The sequence below is a fragment of the Oryctolagus cuniculus genome, chromosome 3 (assembly GCF_964237555.1).
Source record: "Oryctolagus cuniculus chromosome 3, mOryCun1.1, whole genome shotgun sequence".
Classification (NCBI taxonomy): Eukaryota; Metazoa; Chordata; class Mammalia; order Lagomorpha; family Leporidae; genus Oryctolagus; species Oryctolagus cuniculus.
The window spans coordinates 17,217,347-17,227,676 of record NC_091434.1 but is presented as its reverse complement, the minus strand read 5'-3'; the positions used below and the strand labels follow the sequence as shown (position 1 = coordinate 17,227,676).

The window sequence follows — 10,330 nt, the reverse complement described above, 5'->3', positions numbered from 1 at the left end:
ATAATTTAATTTATTTCTACTCATTCTGTTTGCCATCTTTCTCTTTTACTATGTCATCTCTCAAAAGATTTTAAGGATTCATGAGGCAAAAATCCCTTTCTCTAGGAAAAAAGTTTCGAAAGTTTTAGTATAAATGTGGATATTTTATAGCCTATCATTTCTTCCAATCTATGCATATTAAGTTCCTGTTGTGTGCATATCCCTTCTTATATTTTCTAAATACAATAAAGTATAATACATATTCTTTCCCTTGAAGAATTTTAAACAGCTTACTTAATCAGAAACATATGCATAAAAAGTTAAGCCATAATATAAGACAACTCAAGTGATGCTATATGATAGAAAAAAATTATAGTTAAAAGAAGTAAATTTTAGTGGACTAGGTCTTTAAAAAAGTAATCTAGGCCAGCACCCCAGCTCACTAGGCAATATCCACCTGCGGCACCAGCACTCCGGGTTCTAGTCCTGGTTGCTCCTCTTCCAGTCCAGCTCTCTGTTGTGGCTGGGGAAGGCAGTGGAGGTTGCCCAAGTCCTTGGGCCCTGCACCCACATGGAAGACCAGGAGGAAGCACCTGGCTCCTGGCTTTGGATCAGCGCAGCACACCAGCCATGGAGGCCATTTTGGGGGTGAACCAATGGAAGGAAAACCTTTCTTTCTCTGTCTCTCTCTCTCACTGTCATAACTCTGCCAGTCAAAAGAAAAGAAAAGAAATCTTTCTTGCACTTTTAAGAAAGAACCTCAAGCCAAACAAATAAATTATTTTCCAGTTATTTTGTTTTTTAGATTCATTTATTTATTTGAAAGAGTTAGAGAGAAAGAGAGATATGAGAAAGATCTTTCATCTCCTGGTTTGCTCTCCAAGCCAGGGCTGGGCCAAGCTGAAGCCAGGAGCCAAGAATTTCATCTGAGTCTCCCACCTAAATGCAGGAGCCCGAACACTGGGGCCATCTTCCAATATTTTTCCCAGGCCATTTGCTGGGAGCTGGCTAGGAAGTAGAGCAGCTGAGACTTGAACTGGTACCCACATGGGACGATGGCATCACAGGCAGCAGTTTTACTCACTATACCACAACACCAATACCTATTTGGTTTGTTTTGATCTCCTTGAAGTTAATACCTACATGGTAAGTACTGCTCACTCACTAAGATGACTGAAATATTGGGAAAAATCTCGACCAAAGACAAGCATGTGGAACATTACACCTGTGGCCATGATCTTATGTTTTGCATTTAGATAAGGGCGCTCTCATCTGGGGTCTACAAATTCCTAAAGGGTCCTTGAATAGATCTTGGAAAAATCAGTGAAGTTTAATGGAGATAAATTATATCTTCACTAACTTTATTTGAAATCTGTCACTTCAATAAATCACAATAATTTTAGCAGTTTATGTGGCATTGCCACCAATAGAAATCATATACTTTCAAACCACATTAATAGCTTCACAGATATTTCTATACATTGGTATTCATCCCACTTCAAAATGAGTCATTCTCAAGCCTCTTTCTAGTTCTTGTTTCTTAATGCATTAATAAAAACACAACCACTGCTATACCCCAAACTTGATTCTTTTTGACCAGCCTTGTATTTCAGAGTAACTGGCTTTCTTTGTAATCCTTCGTATTTTGTTTTACTTATTTAGAATACTAACCAGCCTGCCCTTGCAGGGCTTCATGGCAGGAGAAAACTGAAGCATCCCTGATCAGCTATCTTCACTTCTACTTGGATTTACTGAACGTTTGCTTTTGGCTGCACAGTTCTTCACCAGTGAACGATTTCTCCGTTTGTCTCCCATTTGAGTTTCAGGTTCTCAGTGTTTGAAAGGTTGGATATGTAAGTGGAGATCATTAGTATTAAACACAAGAGATGCTTAAATTATGTTTCAGATTTGTCTTTCACAAATACTTTGACCACGTTAATTCCTCTTTAATAAATGAAAGATTATTAGTCCCAAGTCTTTCCCTACTACAGAAGTGTCCAAATATGATGCATGAACTCATCAAGTCTTGGGTCTGGAACGGATTTTATGGGTTTCAGGAGTCTCTACCCTGGAAATGAGTTTCTTCCTGCCATAAGGAGAGGTATAATCTCCTTTTTCTTTTTACCTTAAACTCCCTGAGCACAATTTAACCTCAATGAACCCAGGTTTTAAAGATCAGATGCTTGCTCTTTGAAGATTCTATATTTCTTATATATACAAAGCAAAGTAATTCATTTCATATAAACACCCTTTAAAACATACATGTAAAACTTTGTCAAAGCATACAAATTTGCATTACATCTTTTGACTATGTTTGTTTTAAAACTAAAAGTGAGGTGCATTTTGTTTCAAAGAAGTAAACATCAAAAGATCATTGCTAGCCATTTAAACTCAGATGGCCATTTTATTTTGTCCTATTCATGTTACCAAGTACTCATGTAGAGATCAATAAAAATTTAAATGTAAGAAGGAATATTAAGGAGATGGCATTCATATTGCCTTATTTTGTGTGATTTTTGGAAAAAGTATTTTAAGATGACACATTCAGAAAGAATTTTTGTATATGTGGGTGTTTTTTAAGTGTATGAATTTCTTAGAATTCTCCCATCACAAATAGCCTCTGGGTGTATGTATGCATTGAAGAAAGAAAAACAAGAAACTGACCATGAACAGCAGCCTCATAGGAAGTCATGGTCCAACCATGACATTTCAGGCCAAAAACTTGGTCTACAGACTGCTAATTCCCATGGAATTCAGAATTGAACTATTTCTATGTATGTTGATTTGCCCCTCTAGCCATGTGAAAACTTGGCTTTTAAGAAATAATTAAGGAATGGAAGTTCCCCAACAAAAGTCATCTCTATCCCTTTTGCTTCTCATGTGATAAGTCACATGAACCATAACACAGAGACCCAGTACTATGTCAAGTACTTAATTTTTACAATAAATAGGGTTTGTTTAAGCCTCAAGCAAATTTCTCAGCAGATATGTCTTGAAATAGTTGCCCCAGTCAGATCCATTTTTATGGTTCACACAGTTTCCCACTTATAAGTAGATAACATTCTGTTTTTTCAAAAACTTACACCTCCCCCAAGTATTAGGCTTTTAAATCAAAAAGACCCTTGCAGTTGATCTGGCATGGGAATTAGGATGAATCAAATGACTCAAGTTTTCAAGATACATTCATGATACTGACTTTGGTCTCTCCTTCATGCTTTCAAACACAAACACAAATACATACGTGTTAGTTTCCATTTTTAAACCCTACTGAGCTTTCTAAGAAGATTCTGATGATGAGATTGTTTTTAATGGCGTGGTGCTCCATCTAAAAGCAAAAACACAGGGTTTACCCTGAAGTCCCCTGGGCCTGGGTGGAGGTGTGCCTCATCCAGGATTAAGGAAGATTGTGACATCTGATATGCTAATGACACAGCCATAATGGAAGGTGCACAATGAGTGGAGCTTCGTGGCTGCAGTAATTCATGCACACTTAATTTATCTGGAATGTGGCTGTGGTTATTACCATGAAATTCTCCGAGGATGAGTAATTTCCACAACAACACTCTCAGAGCTTTCAAATGATTTCTTATTTCGAGGAGGTAGGAAAAGATAGAGAAATAGGAATATTTTCTTTCAAATAAGAACTGAATTACTTATACTGAGAAAAAAGTGGAATAAGTGGCAGACTTTTGGGGAGAAAAAAACGGCAAATCTTTTTCATAAGACTCTTGCAGCATGAAAAATGATTCTATCAAGAAACACAGACTCAGAGACAGAAAGAAATTGTTCGCACTTGCCTTTGGAAGAGCCAATTGAACATGTTCTGGTGTGGAGGTCCTCAGAAATAAAACTGCCCAGTGGGCCTCTGCAAACCACTGTCCAGCCACACTGCATCCACACATTAAAATAGAGATACACTTTTTAAGGATTTATTTTATTTATTTGAAAGATAGGTAAAGAGGTATACAAAGAGAGGTAGAGACAGAGAGAGGACTTCCAACTGCTGGTTCACTCCCCAGATGGCTGCAATGGCCAGAGCTACGATGATCTGAAGCCAGGAGCTGAAGCCAGGAGCTACTTTCAGGTCTCCTACGTGGGTGCAGGGGCCCAAGAGCGTGGGCCATCTTCTACTGCTTTCCCAGGCCATAGCAGAGAGCTGGATCAGAAAAGGAGAAGCCGGTACTCGAACCAGCGCCCATATGGGATGCTGGCACTTCAGGCCAGGGCTTTAACCCACTGCACCACAGGGCCAGCCCCAAATAAGGATAAATTTTAATTTTCCCACGTGAGAAAACTATTCACTATATAACCAAGACTAAATTTAAATACGTCCTTTAAAAATTATGTGACTGATTTTCATAAATACATAAAAATATTAAGTTAAAGTAGGCCAAATATAATCCAGGTAGCCTATATAGGACATGATATGTGAAACTTGGCCTGAATACAGGGAAAAACCTTAAAGAACTTTTCAAAACAATGACTTCAAGAAGACTTACATTTTTAGAAAACAGATTTTCAAAACAATTTTAAAAAGTCTTACTATTACATTCCTCACAAATTAAGTAATCTCATTAGTTATAAACACACTAAAATACAAGCTCTGGAAAGTAGATCAGAATTAAAATTTCAGTGTAACTCTGAGAAAGTTACTTAACCATTTTACCTGCCTCCTGGGGTTGAGAATTAAATAAGGCAGTGCCTATGAAGAGCTTGGCAAAAGAATGATCACCTAAGCACTCAGTAAAAGCATCTATAATTCTAATAAGGCCATCTGATTGCTATTTGATTCAAGGTCTCTTAAAAATGTACATGAAACATGGCATGCAATAAATATACAACTAGACCAGTACAGAAGAAACATAAGGGGAGGTAAATTAACATTAGACCACCAAAAAGGCAAATACAAAAGAGGTGCAGGGCTTATTCTCTCACGCATTCATTCAGCACATTTACTGAATGCTGGCTGTGTGCTGAGAATTGTACATGTGATCCAAAATCTGTGGACTGTGCCATCCTACACAACTGCAAAATGAGAGCATGAAAATATTCATCAGCATTAAAGGCATTTTCGCCACATTTTGGATATATTATTTTGAATCTGCAGATCTATCAAAATGTTGAAATCCTTACTTAATGTATACTAAGCTGATCTTCTGTATATTAAGATAATTGAAAATGAATCTTGATGTGAATGGAAGGGGAGAGGGAGTGGGAAAGGGGAGGGTTGTGGGTGGGAGGGACGGTATGGGGGGGGAAGCCATTGTAATCCATAAGTCATACTTTGGAAATTTATATTCATTAAATAAAAGTTAAAAAAATAAATTATCTGGGCAAATTTTCTTAACTGAGGAATTTATAACAAATTTACAATGCTATAAGAAATATAGAACACAGGGCTTCCTCTGCCAGCATGATTAAGATGATGAATGTTTGCATACACACACACACACACACACACACAGCTGATGTGAAGATGGCACAGAATGCTTTGTATTTTCAGCATTCTGTCCAGTTATGGACCTGCAACTGTCTGTCTCACCACAGGAGTGCTGTCTCCAGTTATCTTCTAAAAGGTGTCTCTAGATGCCCAAAGTGATTGCTGGGGTGGAGGAAAACAATTTTGGACATTCCACATTTAATTTGTAATAATTTAGAGGATCAGTTATGCTTCACTAAAACAAAGGTTGATGCTAGCACCCTCACTCAGCCAATGTGCCCTGTGAAGTGTGACAAGGTCCTGGGGCAACCTGGGACAAGAGCAGAAGCTCCCACCGCAGTGGGCACAACAGCAGCCTCTGCCTTCCTCCATTTCTTGCATTCACATACAGCATATTGGGAAATCCTGCCTTTTACAGGTGCCAGACAGCATGTTAGAGGATGCATTGTATGGTTCTAACTGAACCAGGTAACAAAATGGACAGATGAATTTAAAAGACTGTGGGAGGGGCCAGCGCCATGGCTAGTGGGCTAAGCCTCCACCTGCAGTGCCAGCACCCGATATGGGTGCCAGTTCTAGTCCTGGCTGCTCCTCTTCCAATCCAGCTCTCTGCTAATACCTTGGGAAAGCAGTAGAAGATGGCCCAAGTGCTTGGGCCCTTGCACCCACCTGGAAGATTCTGAAGAAGCTCCTGACTCCTGGCATTGGATTGGCCCAGCTCTGGCCATTGCAGCTATTTGGGGAGTGAACCAGCAGTTGGAAGATCTCTCTCTCTCTCTCTCTCTGCCTCTCCCTCTCCTTCCCCTCTCCCTCTCCCTTTCTCTCTCCACCTCTCTGTAACTCTACCTTTCAAATAAATAAATAACCCTTTAAAAAAAAAGAAGAAGATGGCCTGAGTGCTTGGGTCCCTGCACTCTCATGGGAGACCAGAAGAAGCTCCTGGCTCCTGGCTTCGGATCAGCTCAGCTCCTACCATTGCGACCATTTGGGGAATGAACCAGCAGATGAAAGAACTTTCTCTCTGAATCTCCCTCTCTCTATCTGCAACTCTACCTGTCAAATAATTAAATTAAATATTTAAAAAAATTTTAAAAAGAAAACAGGCATTAAAAATAATAGAAATAATGGAATCACAACCTTTTTTTTAAGATTTATGTACTTATTTGAAAGAGAATGATGGAAGTCAAGAGAGAGAAAGAGAGACAGAGACACAGAGAGAGAGAGAGAGAGATCTTCCATCTGCTGGTTCACACCCCAGGTGGCCACAACAGCCAGCACTGGGACAAGCTGAAGCCAGAAGCCTCCTCCAATTCTCCTATGTGGGTGGCAGAGGCCCAGGCACTTCCACTTCTTTTCCCAGGCCATTAGCAAGGAGCTGAATTGGAAATGGAGTAGTCGAGACACAAACTAGTGCCCACATGAGATGCTGGCATCGCAGGTGGTAGCTTTACCCACTAAGCCACAACACCAATCCCTAAATAATTTTTTAAAGGCAGAGCTAATATTTTTGTCCCCAGTAGAAGAAGCCTTTTGGAGTCACATCAGTGAAAACAAAGATAATATAATAATATCTGACCACAGGACAGACCTCCAAATTAGACTGTATGAAAACTCTTCAAAGTATTTGACTTTATCCATTATTCCAAACCATCTGAAGGGTATGATGTGCACCGAGATATTTAATGATAGATTTCAATCATCATGATTAGCAAGATATTTAAAACCTAAGCATCAAGTATATGAAATTCAAACTAAGGAGGTTTTGTTTTTTTTTTTTTTAGCAGTTTTAAAGTCATATAATAGGCAGGACTTTACAGAATTTCTCTGAACCTTAATGGAAAATATTCTGAAATCACTTTGCAGATTTCTTGCATAATAATGAAAGACAAAAAAATCTTTGTCTGGGACAAACAATTGTAAGCTAAGATTACAGGATATCATTGCCTTTGAAACTCATATCCTGCTTCACTTTGAGCTATTGCAATGAAGAAGCAAGAGCCAGAAGAGCACAGTGTTCCTCGGGATGCCACTGAAGGCTTACTTTTCCAAAAATAGCACTTTGGGGATAGCAGAATGCACGGATGCTCTGCACTGAGCTGGGAGTAATCACGAAAAACTTCGGTACCGCAGAAATTCCCTGATCATCCTGTAATCAAGTAATTTCAAGTTTCCCAACTTGAAAGAAAGTTACATGTTTTTGTTTTACAACACAAGTGTTCCAGGTTTGCCTGTGATAACTAGTAGCTCCCTCTGTTATTAGCAGATCTATAAATATCTGTATATATCCATATCTCTAGCTACCTTTCTATTTAAATTTCATCAGACCCTTCAAAGGAAAGATGATGATTTAACAATCACAGAAAAATTATACTACTAATGGAGAGTAATTCAAGATAATGCATTTGAAAATGAAAATTAAAAATATTGTCATCATTCCATGGCTTGTGGAAGGAAAAAATGTATTTTGCTAGAAAATTTCAGATTTGTGCACTCAAACCTGGAAAAGAACTTTCCAATCTGTTTAAATTTTAAAGATATTTATTTATTTGAAAGGTAAAGTTATAGAGAAAGGGGGATAGACAGAGAAAGAGATCTTCCATCCACCAGTTCACTTTCCCAATGGCCGCTGCCAAGCTGGGGTAGGCCAAAAGCCTGGAGTCTGGAACCCCATTCCAGTTTCCCACATGGGCGACTGGGGTCCAGGCACTTGGGACAGCTTGCCCTGCCTTCCCAGCTACATCAGCAGGGAGCTGGATCAGAAATGGACCAGCCAGAACTCTGAACCTGAGTTCATATGGAACGCCGGCATCACAGGGTGTAGCTTAACCTGCTGCACCACAACATGAACCCCTCTAACCCATTTTGAAATCTCCCAGATGCAGAGCTCAGGTTAAACTAAATAAATAAATAAATAAACTTAAAAACACAAAATTCCAGGTCTGAGTAAGCAGGAAGGAACAGCTTCAGGAACAGTTCAATGCTTAAGTCAAGGGAACTTGTTTCTTCAAGTTCATCTGGCAGGGACTCTGACAGCGATAATGATAAGAAGTTAAAGAGGGGCCGGCGCCGCGGCTCAATAGACTAATCCTCCACCTGTGGCACCAGCACCCCGGGGTTCTAGTCCCGGCTGGGGCACTGGATTCTGTCCTGGTTGCTCCTCTTCCAGGCCAGCTCTCTGCTGTGACCCAGGAGTGCAGTGGAGGATGGCCCAAGTGCTTGGGCCCTGCACCCGCATGGGAGACCAGGAGAAGCACCTGGCTCCTGACTTTGGATCAACGTGGTGCGCCGGCCGTAGCGGCCATTGGAGGGTGAACCAACGGAAAAAAGACCTTTCTCTCTGTCTCTCTCTTTCTCTCACTGTCCACTCTGCCTGTCAAAAAAAAAAAAAAAGAATAAGAAGAAGTTAAAGAGGAAAATGCAAGTTGTCCAGAAAAACCTGTAAAGAAACAAAAGACTGATGAGATTCGGAGAGCTCTATCATCTCCCAGAGCAGTAGCAAAAGGGATGCTGTCATAGTTCAGATTGGGAAGGTACATCAGAGCTCTGGACTCCGAAGAGAAAGTTCTAACTGACATTCAAGAATTCTGGGTGGATCCAGAACCTGAAATGGAAACCAGGGAGATAAAACATTTAATTTCTTCAGTGGAGCCCACTGAGGAAACAGATTTCTGAATTGATGATGCAGTAAGAAAACCATAAAATCAAAGCCTCAAATACCTGTAATGTGCTGGTTGTATTACGCTGTCTTTTTACTTGACTTTTATTTTCTAAATGTTGTTTTCCAAGCTATAGTGTATTTGGATTGCAGAACAATTTGTAAGATGAATAATCTTTTAGCGTGTATTATTAAAAGTATTTTGAGTGAAGCTTAATGTCACCTTTATTAAGTGAAAAATAGTCAAGTAATTATGATCTTAAAAAAATCCAGTATATTAATAATTTAATTTGGGGGGAAAAGCCAAATGACATCAGAGAATAAACCAGCCAAATTTCAATAAAAATGTTACATGATTGGTGGTTGGAATTTAAAAATGAGTATCAGAGACAGCAGGTGTTTGGCACAGCTGTTAAGATAACACTTGAAACACCCACGTGACATATCACAGTGCCTGGATTCAAGTAGCAGCTCCACTCTCCAGTCTAAATTCCTGTTAATGGACACCCTTCGAGGTTGCAGCAATGGCTGAAGAAATTGGGTCCCTTCTATACCAAGTGAAACACGTGGCTTCAGTTCCTGACTCCCCTCATTGGCCCACACCTAGCTATTGCAGGCATGAAGAGAATGAACCAGCAGATGTAGATCTCTCTATCATCCTCTCTTTCTCTATGATACATATGACATATATATATATATATCATAGTTTAGAAAACACAGCCACACATGAGCATCTTTCATTTGAATTAATGCACCTTTGAAAAGTATATTTTTTCAGTAATGAAACTCTTACAACCATGTATCAAAATAAACAAATTTTGAGTCAGATCTTCAAATCTCATTTTGCAATATGTATTTAACTGATATCTTAAAAATAATGGAGCAGGTTTTAGTACATTCTCCTATTAAAATATAATTAGGGGCCAGCACTGTGGCGTAGTGTGTAAAGCCACCGCCTGCAGTACCGCCATCCCATATGGGTGCCGGTTCAAGTCCCAGCTGCTCCACTTCCAATACAGCTCTCTGTTATGGCCTGGGAAAGCAGTAGAAGATGGCCCAAATCCTTGGGCCCCTGTACTCATGTGGGAGACCCAGAAGAAGCTCCTAGCTCCTGGCTTCAGATCAGTGCAGCTCCGGCTGTTGCAGCCCTCTGGGGTGTGAACTAGTGGATGGAAGACCTCTCTCTCTCTCTCTCCCTCTCCTTAGCTCTCTATGTAACTCTGACTTTCAAGTAAATAAAGAAATCTTTAAAATAT

At 39.7% G+C, this 10,330-nt stretch overlaps 1 pseudogene; it reads left to right on the top strand.

The window, feature by feature from the left end:
- Nucleotides 1–8,396: 8,396 nt before the first annotated feature.
- Nucleotides 8,397–9,118, top strand: LOC127491835 (activated RNA polymerase II transcriptional coactivator p15 pseudogene; annotated as a pseudogene).
- The last annotated feature ends 1,212 nt before the right edge of the window (nt 9,119–10,330 follow it).